This window comes from Heterodontus francisci, unplaced genomic scaffold, assembly GCF_036365525.1.
Source record: "Heterodontus francisci isolate sHetFra1 unplaced genomic scaffold, sHetFra1.hap1 HAP1_SCAFFOLD_172, whole genome shotgun sequence".
NCBI classification, from domain to species: Eukaryota; Metazoa; Chordata; class Chondrichthyes; order Heterodontiformes; family Heterodontidae; genus Heterodontus; species Heterodontus francisci.
Window position 1 is genome coordinate 1,976,430 of NW_027141631.1, and position 15,244 is coordinate 1,991,673.

Below are 15,244 nucleotides of genomic sequence, written 5' to 3' on the forward strand. Positions count from 1 at the left end.
TCTACAGAATATTGAAAGATATTCACCAATGTATCCACTATTTCCAAAGCTACCTCTTTCAACACTCTGGGATGTAGAATATCAGGTCCTGCGGACTTGTCAACCTTCAGCTGTATTAATTCCTCCAAGACAACCTTCTTACTTATACTAATTTCATCCATTTCCTCATTCACCCGAATCCCTTGGATCTCTAATTCTGGGAGATTTCTTGTATCTTCCTCAGTGAAGACAGCTCATTTAGCTTCTCTGCCATTTCTCTATTCCCCATTATAAATTCTCCTGACACTGCCTGTAATGGACCCACATTTTCTTAGCTAAACGTTTCCTTTTCACGTATCTATAGAAGATTTTACAGTCCATTTTTGTGTTTGTTTTTGGCCAGTGATATGAGCGCTCAAGATAGAGCCCACATATGAAACCCTCAGAGCGGTGATCCCTCACGAGGAGTTCACAAACTCGCCCCCCTCCCAGTAAAACCCACATAGAGGGACAGAAGGTTCAAAGGTATTCTGGCTGATGAATTTTGCCATGTACACAAAGCCTTAACCCCAGAGGAAAACCCTTTCCTCGTCACCCCAAAGATCCGAGAATAAAGGGTGGAAGGGAGATCGGAGCCCAAGCAGCCATGGGCAAGAAGCGGGACAAGGGTCCATCCTCAGGCCAAATAGGTGCTGAGAGCAGGAGTAATGGCTGAAGATCTGCGTGTTTCCACAGTAATAAGGCAGGTCACCATTGAGTTGACTAATGGAAGTGACGGGGAAAACCTGTAGGATTAATCAGAGTCCACCAGATCAGTGCTGGAAAACGGGCCCTGATGGAAAGCACAGCAGGTCAGGCTGTGCCTTTAACTGTAACAGTCAGACACAGTAAACCCACCACAGAGTGTGTGGGAAAACTTAACAAAATCCCTGAGAGTTACCAGGAATTTGTATTCCAAGGAAAAGTGACCCCATAGCCCTCGAGTAGGGCAAGCAAGCCCATAGTCATACTGAGGGATACAGGGGCCAAACAAACCCTTCTGCTGGGAAAAGACCTTTACCCGAGAGAGTGCAGTGAATGCTAGAGTGTTAGTGAATGGTATCGGAAGATGATATATGACCATACCTGTATATCGACTGCACTTGGACTGTGACCCAGTTTAAAGACCGGTAACCATGGGGATTGTACCTAGTTTACCGGTGGAGGGGTCGATCAGCTCCTGGGTAATGATCTGACAGGGGAAAAGGTGGCAGCTTCCCCAGTAGCTCTGGAGAGACCAAAAGAGGTCAGAGAGACAGAGCAGTTACAGGAGAAGGTCCCTGGCATTCTCACTGATTGTGTGGTGACTCGTTCCATGGACAAACAATCCCCTGAACTGTCACTGCAGACGGATGACTGTTGGAGAAAATCCAAATTGTGCCCAATTGTTGAACAAATTCTCCGGACTCAGACGTTGAGAACAAACACTTTATTTTTGATATCATGGGGGAGCACACCTTCCCTAAAGGCGATCCAGTGCTGCTCCCCCATGATATCAAAAAAAAGTGTTTGTTCTCAACGTCTGAGTCCGGAGAATTTGTTCAACAATTGGGCACAATCTGGATTTTCTCCAACAGTTTTGTGTAGTCGGCAGGATCCCTGAGTTCACGGGAACCAAAAGAACCTGGTGAAAAAAACTAATCGACAGGATCAGGGGAAAGTCAACTTTTCTGCGACCCTAGTGTCTCAATCACGCAGCCTGAGCCGGAATTAAGAGGGCGACTTGGCCCCACGTGAAGGCCAGATAACTGGGAGAGGGGGACCAGAGGGGTCAAGGAAGAATTGGCTGAAACCTGATCTGAAAAGTTCTAAAATTGAGTAAGTTAAATCTCACACATGGGAATTGAGTAATTCTGCGAAGGGAAGTTGAAAAGTAGATAAGTGGAAAATCCAGTAAATCCTCGGCTGGGCCGAATACCTGATCCCATTGAGTATACGAAGTTAACTCTCACACATGGGAAGTGAGTAAAATACGGTGACAAGATATGGGACAGAGATGACTGGGGCTGTAACCAAATTACCAATTTAACCCAACTGGCACGTTTTCGGGGCTCCTGAGTACACCCTCTGATCTGGCCCTAGAGAAAGATGCGGGTGACAAGGGTTGGAGAACGAAAATACCGTTGACCTGAAGAGACAGGGATGAGCCAGTTCGCTGACCTTGAGAATTTAACATTACCTGCGCCTGTTCGTCTCCTTGTGTGTGGTTTTGTCTTTTGTTTGTGTTAATGTTGTTTACTCCATAGAAATTAACTCGTAAAATTAGAAGGTTTTGAGAAAGTAGATGCAAGAATGGACTCAACGGCTTCCAAGAAGGAAGGGTCGCCCCCGGGGACGAGTAATCCATGTCCTCTGGAGAAAGGCGACCCACGTCCGTTTGCCCCCTTGAAGGAGACGCAGAAGTGTCACGGTAAATATTTGTTTTAAAGATAGGTATGTTTTAAAGTAAAAACAAGTTACGGTGTCTTTGATTCAATTGTGAGAATGTTGGAAGCTTCCACGAATGAATTGAATATCTGGGATGTACAGTGTGTGTTCTGTAAAACTGACTGTCGTTAACTCTTTGTTGTCTGGCTTTAATGTTGAAAATTGAAGTCTATTAAGTTGTTTGGAATTGAATGATTGTGAAAAGTGATTGTTCAGTGTGTTCATTTCTATTTAGTGTTGTGCACCCAGGAATGGGATATCAAATTGAATTATATTTTAAGTTAAAGTTTTATTTTTAGTTGGTTTTGCAACTGTGAAAAGGCAATGAACAATTTTCTGAGAGATAAGCTTCAGCCTTGAAGGTCTGAAGATGTCTGGCAGAAGACATGTTTTACTGACTGTTATATTGTTTTCAGGGAAAGAAAGGATAGAAAAGGAGGTATAGGAAAGATTCTGTCTGTTTAAAAAGATTAAAGTTTGCGTAAGGACCTAATGTTAAGTCTTTTGTTGTAAGAATGTTAAATAACTTTTTCTTTAGTTTTTGGTTTTATTACAGTTATTTGAAAAGGCGCCTGAAGAAAGAGCAAGAAAATGATGTAATTTACCTATATTTTAAAATAAGCACGTGCTATTCTGTTCTGTGTGTAGTTAATAAGTATTATAAGTTAATAAGTATGAATTGAATTAATACTGTTAAGGTTAATTGACCTGTTTAAGTTGAAGAACTGGAAATGTCATTTGCAACCACTATGAATTTTCAAGTTTATTATGTCGAGTTTTGGAGGAGTCTTAAGTTCCGGACACAAGACTCGTTCATATAACATCGGCAATTTTGATTTAAATATTATTGCAGTAAATTGGAATTGGAATCATCTTTGTTGTAAAAATCATTGGATTAGGAACCTCTTACAAAAGATACTAAAAAATTTGGAAACAATTGGAGTGTAATCTAAAATGCTATCTTTCCTGATGGAGATGCTTTCCTTTGAAGTTGAAAATGTTAAACATGATTTTGTTGTTTTTAAACCCTAATGATACCAAAAGGATTGAAAAAAATGTAAAATGGATAGTTCTTTTCGATCAGAAAAAAAAAGTTTCGGAAAGTGACGTAGCTGAGAATGTTTTGCTCCGCGCCCTTGGAGACAAACAAAGAACTTAACCCGCTGCAGCTTTTTGCATTGCTGAGAGTCAAATTTATACATATTGGACATTGTTAAATTTTACATTTCTAAGTTGACAGATAGAATTGGACAAATTAACCCATTGGGCTCAGGGGCAGAGCCACAATGGATTCTTTTTAAGCAGGTGACGGCAGGTTCCAAGGCCACATGAGAACTGATGCCACAAAAAGAGATCCAGCAGCTTTGAGAATTTAAAACTTAATTGCAGACATCAAATATCATAGCATCTTTATCAATGAGACAAAATACTTGAGAAGGAAAGATAGTTGCAAGCATTTCTGTCCTTAACGTACAAAAGTACAACCAAGTCTGGGCATCAGAAATTGGAATCAATAAACAACATTTCATTGATATGAGTGGTTATTTAAAGCACTAAAAGGGAAATGTATCTGATATTTAATAGGACAATCAAAGTTTTAGAAAATAGCAAATCAGTGGTTTACTGTGTTGGACATTAGCAATGGGTTCTGGTCCATACAGTTGGCACAAGAGAGTCAATATAAATTTGCATTTACGTTCAAGGGACAACAGTACATCTGGACGTGTCTCTCCCAGGGATTTTATAATAATCCATTATAATAACCTTCAAGAAGGTTAGAGTGAAAGTTAGGCTGAAAATGGCACCGATAATGAAGGAAAAGGTTTCTTATTTGGGAATAGTAATAACACAGGGAAAGCATGAGACAGAGCAAAAGTGAGTGCAGACAATCCTCGAACTCCCCCTAGCGCAAGATATTAAGGCTCAAAGATAAAAAAAAGGACAGTTCCTATTTCAGGTTGTGAGATTAAACAGACAAGAAGCAACAACCCCCACGGTTAACCCCACATTCGAATTACCGACGAGTAAGGTTACAACCCAAAAGACACAAGTGACTGGTCTCCCTTGCCTTGCATTGACTACAGGACCAGAAAATGGACTTGCGATAATAAAAACTAATAAAATTGTATATGATAATGTAAAGCTTGAGTTGGTACCGGTAATATTGATTTTCTCAGATATCCAGCTACCTGACTGGTGCCCTGAGAAGACCCGAGAGTTGGACAATGTATTACTGTAACAATTGTTGAGACAGGAATTTGGTAATGAGAAAATGATAAAAAGATTACATAAAATACAATGATGTGTTACCCTATGTTATGGAAATTGGAAAAGAGGTAATTGGAACAACATTGTCCATTATCTGAGTGTAGTCTGGAAAACCAGGTGATCATATGTCCTCATCCGAAATATAAAACGGCAGAATCAAAATGTGGATTTAATGCCACTGCAAATTGCACGATGGAAACTAGGAAAGCATTGTCAGGACTAACCCATATGGCCTATATGGGAAAGGGGAGATATCGCATAACCACCACAGCGAAGGAGTACCAGTATGGACATAAATTGGACTTGTCCGGTGAGCAACAGTACATTTTGGTTCAACCCACAAATACCAACCCGAGTAGGGAAGATGGAGTTGGTACAGATACATAACCAAAAGACAGAAACGATAACTGTGACAGAAAGTATTAAGGAGGATTTGACAAATTACCTCCGGGACTATGAATATACTATTTAGCCATTGCCCACACGCTTGGGTAAAGATAGACAGCAGCTAGAAGCCATTGCAAGCTGGAACAACAGTCGAAGATGCTACAAGATGAGATTGACAAGATAAATGATTCTACCTGGCAGGAGGACTTCTGGAACTGGGGTCAGACGTGCAGATACACCCCTGGTTTAGAATTATCTCTCATGTCCTGACAGTGATTTTGGGTATCATAGTGTTAGATGTGACTTACTTAATTTGGCAACTTAAGAAATTAATTAGGCAATGCAAGAGGATGTATGAATACAGGTTGGACAGCTACCCGAAAAGCAATTAGTGTTTGAACTTGCTCTGTCAAAGGAGGGACAATTAGTTATGCCATAAAAGGGGTAATTGTATAACCTTTTCATCCATACCTAAAGTGAGCAAATGAATGATCAATGTACTTTATGAAATTGTATTATGTTTGCACAATCGATTATGTAACAATGATGTTTAAATGAGATGATAAATGTACAAGTGTACCACCTTTTATGTTGTAAACAAGTATTTGAAGCCCCTGCAAAACTTATGCCTTTACAGAGTTCCCGCTGCCCCCTTGTGACAGAAGCAGGCGACGTATTGAGTGCGACCCCTCTGGGTGTTGAAGGCTGTTTCTGACAATAGAGACCATTAAAGGTACCTAGGTGGAATCAAGGGAAGGATTCTTAAAAGGGTTGTAGAAGAGTCAAGAGGGGACTGTGAGAACAGAATTTTAGAATTTTAAGAACAGAGATTATGGGAACATTTAAGATGAGATTAATCAATCATGTATTGCTAGCTTGGCCTTGTGGCTGGTGCAGCGCGACGGCAGAAAAGATATTATGCTTCAATGACTACTTTAAATACCTCTCCCCTCCACATACGATGATATTGTGTTATCATGGAATGATAAAAGGAGGGATTGTTGGAGAATTTTCTGAGCTTTGCTAATTATTACTTAACTTTGTAGAAGCAGAAAAGCAGGACACAGCTTGTAGCTAATCTAACCACAACCAACGGTCATAAATTGTAGTCAGAGAAACTAACCACAATCAGACTTTATGGCCAGATATGGTGTCTGGAGTGGGAATTGAATTAAGGAACTAGCTTGTTATTGTTGAAACTGATGTTTCGCTGACCTCGGACCCTGCATGGTGCACCGTTACGTAGGCAGTCTTGTGGGTGCTAATCTAATTGTGAAACTGTTAGCTCTGCCTTTTTTTATACTATATAAGTCCACGGCGATCTGTAGCTCTTTGGGAGCAGCACTGGACCGCATTTCGATAAGGTGTGCTCCCCCATGATATCATGCAATAAAGGGTTTGATTCTCAACGTCTGAGTCCGGAGAATTTGTTCAACAATTGGGCACAATCTGGATTTTCTCCAACAATGACCCTACTGTCTGGTTATCTGAAACCTTCCTTGGGAAGTTAGAGGACCCAAAGAATGTGTTAAACAGATCGTCCTTAGTTGAGGCTCAACAACCTGACCCAATGTTAAAAAAGGCACAGACTGTCCAAACCAAAACTGAAGCAGAGGGAGTTGCAGAGTGCTACTACTTAAATAATGACGTGCTAATGAGGAAGTGGAGACTGCCTCACAGACCTGCGGATGACGAGTGCACAGTGCTTCACCAGATACGGATGCCGCTGAGGTACTTTAGAACATAGAACATTACAGCGCAGTACAGGCCCTTTGGCCCTCGATGTTGCGCCGACCTGTGAAACCATCTGACCTACATTATTCCATTTTCATCCATATGTCTATCCAATGACCACTTAAATGCCCGTAAAGTTGGCAAGTCTACTCCTGTTGCAGGCAGGGCATTCCACGCCCCTACTACTCTCTGAGTAAAGAAACTACCTCTAACATCTGTCCTATATCTATCACCGCTCAACTGAAAGCTATGTCCCATCGTGTTTGCCATCACCATCCGAGGAAAAAGACTCTTACTATCCACCCTATCTAACCCTCTGATTATCTTATATGTCTCTATTAAGTCACCTCTCCTCCTCATTCGCTCTAACGAAAACAACCTCAAGTCCCTCAGCCTTTCCTCGTAAGACCTTCCCTCCATACCAGGAAACATCCTAGTAAATCTCCTCTGCACCCTTTCCAAAACTTCCACATCCTTCCTATAATGCGGTGACCAGAACTGCACGCAATACTCCAGGTGCGGTCTCACCAGAGTTTTGTACAGCTGCAGCATGACATCGTGGCTCCGAAACTCGATCCCCCTACTAATAAAAGCTAACACACCATATGCCTTCTTAACAGCCCTATTAACCTGGGTGGCAACTTTCAGGGATTTATGTACCTGGACACCAAGATCTCTCTGCTCATCTACACTACCAAGATTCTTCCCATTAGCCCAGTACTCTGCATTCCTGTTACTTCTTCCAAAGTGAATCACCTCACACTTTTCCGCATTAAACTCCATTTGCTATCTCTCAGCCCATCTCTGCAGCCTATCTCTGTCTCTCTGTAACCAACAACCTCCTTCGGCACTATCCACAACTCCACCGACCTTCGTGTCATCCGCAAGTTTACTACCCCACACTTCTACACCTTCATCCAGGTCATTTATAAAAATGACAAACAGCAATGGCCCCAAAACAGATCCTTGCGGTACACCACTAGTAACTAAACTCCAGGATGAACATTTGCCATCAACCACCACCCTCTATCTTCTTTCAGCTAGCCAATTTCTGATCCAAAGCACTAAACCACCTTCAATCCCATACTTCCGTATTTTCTGCAATAGCCTACCGTGGGGAATCTTACCAAACGCCTTACTGAAATCCATATACACCACATCCACGGCTTTACCCTCATCCACCTGTTTGGTCACCTTCTCGAAAAACTCAATAAGGTTTGTGAGGCACGACCTACCCTTCACAAAACCGTGCTGACTATCTCTAATGCACTTATTCTTTTCAAGATGATTATAAATCCTATCTCTTATATCCTTTTCCAACATTTTACTCACAACCGAAGTAAAGCTCACAGGTCTATAATTACCAGGGCTGTCTCTGCTCCCCTTCTTGAACAAGGGGACAACATTTGCAATATCCAGTCTTCCGGCATTATTCCTGTCGACAATGACGACATAAAGATCAAGGACAAAGGCTCTACAATCTCCTCCCTGGCTTCCCAGAGAATTCGAGGATAAATCCCATCTGGCCCAGGGAACTTATCTATTTTCACACTTTCCAAAATTGCTAACACCTCCTCCTTGTGAACCTCAATCCCATTTAGCCTAGTCGTCTGTATCTCAGTATTCTCCTCGACAACATTTTCTTTCTCTACTGTAAATACTGACGAAAAATATTCATTTAACGCTTCCCCTATCTCCTCTGATTCCACACACAACTTCCCACGACTATCCTTGATTGGCCCTAATCTAACTCTTGTCATTCTTTTATTCCTGTTATACCTGAAGAAAGCCTTAGGGTTTTCCCTGATCCTATCCGCCAATGACTTCTCGTGTCCTCTCCTCGCTCTTCTTAGCTCTCCCTTTAGATCCTTCCGGGCTACCTTTTAACTCTCAAGCGCCCTAACTGAGCCTTCACGTCTCATCCTAACATACGCCTTCTTCTTACTCTTGACAGCACTTCAATTTTTTTAGTAAACCATGGCTCCCTCGCTCGACAACTTCCTCCCTGCCTGACAGGTACATACATATAAAGGACACGCAGTAGCTGCTCCCTGAATAAGCTCCACATTTCGATTGTGCCCATCCCCTGCAGTTTCCTTCCCCATCCAACGCATCCTAAATCTTGCCTAATCGCATCATAATCCTTTCCTCTACATCTCTGGAACTATTCGGAGGTCTATGGAAAACTCCCAACAGGGTGACCTCTCCTCTCCTGTTTCTAACCTCGGCCCATACTACCTCAGTAGACGAGTCCTCAAACGTCCTTTCTGCCGCCGTAATACTCTCCTTGATTAACAATGCCACACCACCCACCCCCCCCCCCCCTCTTTTACCATCTTCTCTGTTCTTACTGAAACATCTAAATCCCGGAACCTGCAACATCCATTCCTGCCCCTGCTCTACCCATGTCTCCGAAATGGCCACAACATCGAGATCCCAGGTACCAACCCATGCTGCAAGCTCACCCACCTTATTCCGGATGCTCCTGGCGTTGAAGTAGACACACTTAAAACCAAGTTCTTTTTGCCAGTGCCCTTTAAGAAATATTAAGAATGGCCCACGAACTTCCAAAGACTGGACATGTCAGTATATGAAAAATCGAAGCCCGCATAAGACAGTGTCTTCACTGGCCACAGCTCCACAAAGATGTGGTGGAGTTCTGTAAAACTAGTCACATTTAGCAGGTTGTGGGGAAGCCCCAAAATGCAATAAAACCTTCACCCCTCATTGCCATACCAGCTTTTGGGGAAGCCTTCAGCAGAGTGCTAGTGGATTGTGTGGGACACCTGCTGAAAACAAAACGGGATTACCAGTATCTTCTCACCATTATGGATGTGGTGACCCGATTCCCGGAGGCCATTCTCCCGAAGAACTTTCTCTGCCAACGTAGTGGTGGAGGGGTTAACCCAATTCTTTACCCGATATGGGCTGCCTGCTGAGATCCAGATGGAACAGGGCACACATTTTATGTCCAGTATGTTTGAAAAGGTCATGGGTAATCTGGACATAACCCAGTGCAAGTCCTCAGCCTACCACCCACAGTCACAGGGGGCTTTGGAGCGACACCACCAGACCCGAAAGACAATGATCAGGCCATACTGCTATGAGTAACCCCATGACTGGGAGAAAGGGCTGGGATTTCTTCTGTTGGTTACCAGGGACTTATCCACTGAGTCCACTGGCTTTAGTCTCTTTGAATTAGTTTATGGACACGAGATGAGAGGTCCTCTTAAACTAATCAAGGAGATGTTTTTGGGGGCAGAGGGATCAAACTTCCTTGCTAGACTACATTTCCGTGCTCTGGAAGTGGCGCACGAGAGCTTGTGTCTTGGTTCATTAACACCTAAAGACCTCCCAGGCAGCTATGAAAAGGTAATCAGACTGAAATGCCGAGGCTGGAACATTTCAGGACAGAGACCATGTATTGTTACTACTCCCACTGCAGGGTGAATCCCTAAAAGCCCAGTTCAGTGGTCCATATCGAGTGGCAAAAGGAATAGTCAGGTAAATTATTTAATTGACACCCCAGACCAAAGGAAAAAAGCAAAGGCTTTGGAGGGGACAGACATGCACAGATCTGTCAGGCAGTCAAAATGGGAGGCTTGAAAAGGACAGTGAGGACAGGTTAGAAGAGGGCCATGAGGATTCTCAACTGGAATCCCCTAGTCTCCGATTAGCCAACCCTGAAATGTTAGATAAATTAGACCACACGCTCTCCTCTTTAAATACAACCCAAAAAAGGCACCCTAAAAAGGCTGCTAACAGCATTTACAGAAAGCTGCAAGGGCAAGGTAAGTTCCAAAAAAGGCAAGCCGATGGTGAGGGAGATGCCTCACCTAGTCGAAGTACCGCAGTAGAGTGAAGTGAAAGCTGGACAGACACTTGCGAGCACTAATGTCCCAGAGGACAAAGGGCAGATCAGAAAAAATGATGCTCCCGATAGTAAAGGGAAAAGTGAGGGCGAAATACCCTAAAGTAAACAGCATTTGTGTACCTCACCAGAAGCTACAAGTGAGGTCAGAGTGGATCTACCCACTGAAGAACCCAATGATCAGGTCCCAAACCGAAAGCTAAACAAACCCAATAAAAAAACCAATTTATTACACATTGTCAGTTTAGGGAGGAAGTTTCGACAGGAACCTGAATGGTGAAAGCTTCATTGCAGGAGAGAAAAAAAAGGTCGAACCCGACACATCATCATCCCAGACAAAACACCAAAAAATTAAATCAGCAAAACTGTAATAGACAATGTCAGCTGCAGTAATTCTAAGATTAATGTTTGAATTTGAGAAGTGATTATTGAGAATGAATGTGTGTTCCCTTCTATTTCTTCTCACAATTCTGTAATAAAATGTTCCTGTCATCACATTTCTTTCCATGTGCTGCAGCGGTGTCAAGATAACACAATATGCCCAATGAGGAATTTTAATTAATCGATTAGACACTTACAGTAATCTTTTAATGGAAAGAATCCTGCAGCTAACCTTGAAAAAATGGCAGCCAAGATGGCCACCGCAATTGGCATCTGAAACAACTTTTCACATTCCAGAGGCAACAGGAGACACATGTCTGATGAGCCTGGACCCAAATCATTGGCTTTCTCTAGTTACTGAATTAACTAAGATTACATTCATTAACACGATATGCAAGGACATCCTGACAAATTGACTTTAAAAGAGCAAACTCCTCCAAGTGTAAATACTGGTATCCTGAAACCTGGGGAGATAGAAGTTCCTAACTTTGAATCTCTTAATAAGTGTCCAGCAAATACAGTGAGGCAGTCAGGAGACCTTCTGTCATCTATGTGAAAGCTGGGAGTTGCCCCTGGACAAAGACAGACAAGCCAGTGATTCAAACTGTGCAGAAGCCGAAGGGCTGTGTCCCCCTTTCCCTCTCTCCATCTCTCTGTCCGGATAACTTCACAAGTTTGAAAACCACGTGCGGCTGTGAGCCCTCCAAGCCTAGAGTTTACTACAGACAGATACACCAGGGGAAGAAAGCCACCCACAAGTCTGCCTCCAAGAAAACCCTGAGCCACGTGGGTCAGCCACACAGGGCACTTTGACCATCCAAAGACTTCAAGAATATTTCAGCCAGAAGACCACCGAATCATCCAACCTCACAGAATCAGTATTTTTAAAAAATTTATTTAGGACTCCAATCCAATCACAAATGTACTTTTCACTCTGTAATCTCTTTCCATGTGATTCTCGTGTGAGTGTGTGCGTAAATGTGTGGTGTATTTTTTATGGTTTTATTTAGATACGGTTTAGATTGCTGAGTATAATAAATTCACCTCTTTCCTGTTTAAACTCGAGAGAACCTGTCCGATTGGTTCCTTCACCATCACACCAAAGGGAAAAGGTAAAATACTCACTGAAATGGTTACCACATCCACTCTCTGGAAAGGGCAAACCCTATTGCGGTCAAATAAGAGGAAGGACAAGAGGAGAGACTGTGAACCCTCCTCACCTGGCTGTAACAATAGGCAGGGTTGGAGATGGAGAGAACACGGGAATGAAGTCAGCTCAGCATTAAATAGCAGAGGTTGTTAACTTCCTGGTTCAGCCTCAGACAATGGCCAGCGAGGGGGATGCAGATCGTGGATGGGGAATATCATTTGCGACAGAAGCTGAAGACAATGGTTTCAGTCTGCTCACGATATAAATGACGAGAACACTAAATCATTGAAATATGGCTTATGAATCTAATAGTTGGATACAGAGACTTAACAGGGGCACCAATAATAGCGAGGATGGGATAATAAATCGATTGAATCATCTTCAGAGCACAAACGATCCGCTCTTCTAATTTTATCCAGTAATAATCTGCAGTGAGCCAGTAAAACCAATAGGAGAAACTCCTGCTGTCCATTGCAGTAACATCCCAATCTATTGTTCTCAGACTCTGACCCATTGTTGTAACATTCCAATCTATTGTTCTCAGATTCTGACCCATTGTTGTAACATTACACTCTATTGTTCTCAGATTCTGATCTATCCTCTCCCTCTCTCTGGAGCTGCTGATCTCTGTTATGTTCCCGCTGACATTATAGAATAATACATTGAAAGGAGCCCCTTATAAATAGACGATGGAAAACCTCCCAGTGACACAATTAGGGTCCATGGAGACGGACATTAACTACAGTCACTGAACAAACAGGTTCAGTTAACTCATTACAATCTAAACGTTTTTGTACCTCAATAAAGTAGAACATTTTTTCAAGTATATTTTCAAGATGGCTCCTGGGCTGGAAGCTCCCTAGGAAGCTCCCTTGCTGTTCAACTCTATCCATGGCCATCTGCTCCCATCCCTAACGTTTTCTCCCCCAATCTGCCCTCTTAAACTGTTTAAATTCCCCTGGCTCTTTAAATCAGTTCATTTTAGCCCTATCTAAAAGTTAACAGTTAGTTTAGTGTATGTTACCTGGGCCCACTGCCCTCCCCCAGCCACACCTGCTCTTTGTTTTCTCAATGAAATTGATCCGGATGAAACTGACGAGCACAGCTGCCGATACTTTATTCTCCGATCCTGCTGTCTTCACAGTCCAGAGTGTCTGCAGCCACGGCATGCGGTAAGTCCATTGAGGTGAAGAAGGAGCTGCGGGACCCGAGAGAAGTCCTGTGAAAAGGTGCCCCGAACACCCAAAACATCCACGAACGGCCCCCCCGGCCGTAACTTCAAAGCGCCCGCGGGAGATGGCTCGGAGAGCATCTGCAGCGCACTGTCGGCAATGCTGCATGCCTTTATTTAAACCACTGCAAAAAAAAAAACCCTTAACAAATGTAATCACCTCTAAGTCTGCCAAATGATGCTTCACCTCCCGAAGGACGTGGATGAGCTTTCCGGACGTCGATGGTGGGCACTGAGGAAATGGCTTATTACCTGCACCAGATTCCACCCCCCCTCCCCCCCCTTTACCCCCCCTTCCACCCCCCCCCACCCCCGTCCCCTTCCCTGCTCCACCCTCTCAGCTCACCCCCTCACAACCCCGTCCCAGCCCGCCCCCCCTCGCACCATCTTCACCCCGCACCCCCTTCCCCTGCACCCCCCCACCCCCTCCCTCTACCCCTCCCCCTTGCATCCCCTCCTCCCACCGGCACCATCCTACACCTGTGTAGGGGCCCCAACAACCCCACTGCCTTGTGGGCGTCTCGGGAGAGACCAAGGCTAAGGGAGTAAACCCTAACAGAAAATCCGGAGCGGAACCCCGTAGGCGGTCATGTGTCACCTTTGGCATGTTTCCGGCAGTTCCTGCAGCCATACTGGTGCCAAACGTCGTGTCCTGCACTCCTTTGGACCCCACCAGAAAGGCCGAGAGGGGGGTTTTGACGACTGGGCAACTCTCAACCTCCATAAATTTGCCCAGGCATGCGCCATGGAGAGGTCACTCCATAGTTGCCTCACAGCGACTGAAACAACACGGAAGGCAGCAGTTACGGGTTATAAGTCCAGATAAATTGGCGTAGAAACTGGGCGCCACGGGTTGCCTTTGTCGGTGGGAGAGGTCATTGCACCTCACTGGACAGCTACCGCCCGCCTCAAACCGGGCAGCCCCCGGTCAATAAGGTTCTGTCCCGCCACAGTCTGCCTGCTTCAATGGGTGCTTGGAGCTCAGGGTCATTGCCCGAAAGGTGGACTGATACACCGCACCAAACAACATGAAAAAAGGAAAGAAGGTACCAGCCCTTCGCTTTGCAAGCTGGAACGTCAGAACTATGTGTCCTGGCCTGTCGGAAGACCTTACACAAATCAACGATTCTCGGAAGACCGCCATCATTAACAACGAGCTCAGTAGACTCAATGTGGACATTGCAGCACTTCAGGAGACTCGCCTCCCCGCGAGTGGCTCTCTAGCAGAGCAAGACTACACCTTCTTCTGGCAGGGCAGGGATCCTGAAGAACCAAGACAGCATGGAGTGGGCTTCGCCATCAGAAACTCCTTGCTCAGCATGATAGAGCCTCCCTCAAATGGCTCGGAATGCATACTGTCCATCCGACTGCTCACCACCTCTGGTCCAGTACACCTACTCAGCATCTATGCTCCAACACTCTGTTCCGCACCTGAAGCTAAAGACCAGTTCTATGAACAACTCCATAACATCATTAGCAGCATCCCCAACACCGAACGCCTATTCCTGCTGGGGGACTTTAATGCCAGGGTTGGGGCCGACCATGACTCATGGCCCTCCTGCCTTGGGCGCTATGGCGTTGGAAGGATGAATGAGAACGGGCAGAGACTGCTTGAGTTGTGTACCTATCATAACCTCTGCATCACCAACTCGTTCTTTCACACTAAACCCTGTCACCAGGTTTCATGGAGGCACCCAAGATCACGTCGTTGGCACCAGCTAGACCTCATTGTCACAAGGCGAGCCGCCTTAAACAGTGTTCAAATCACACGCAGCTT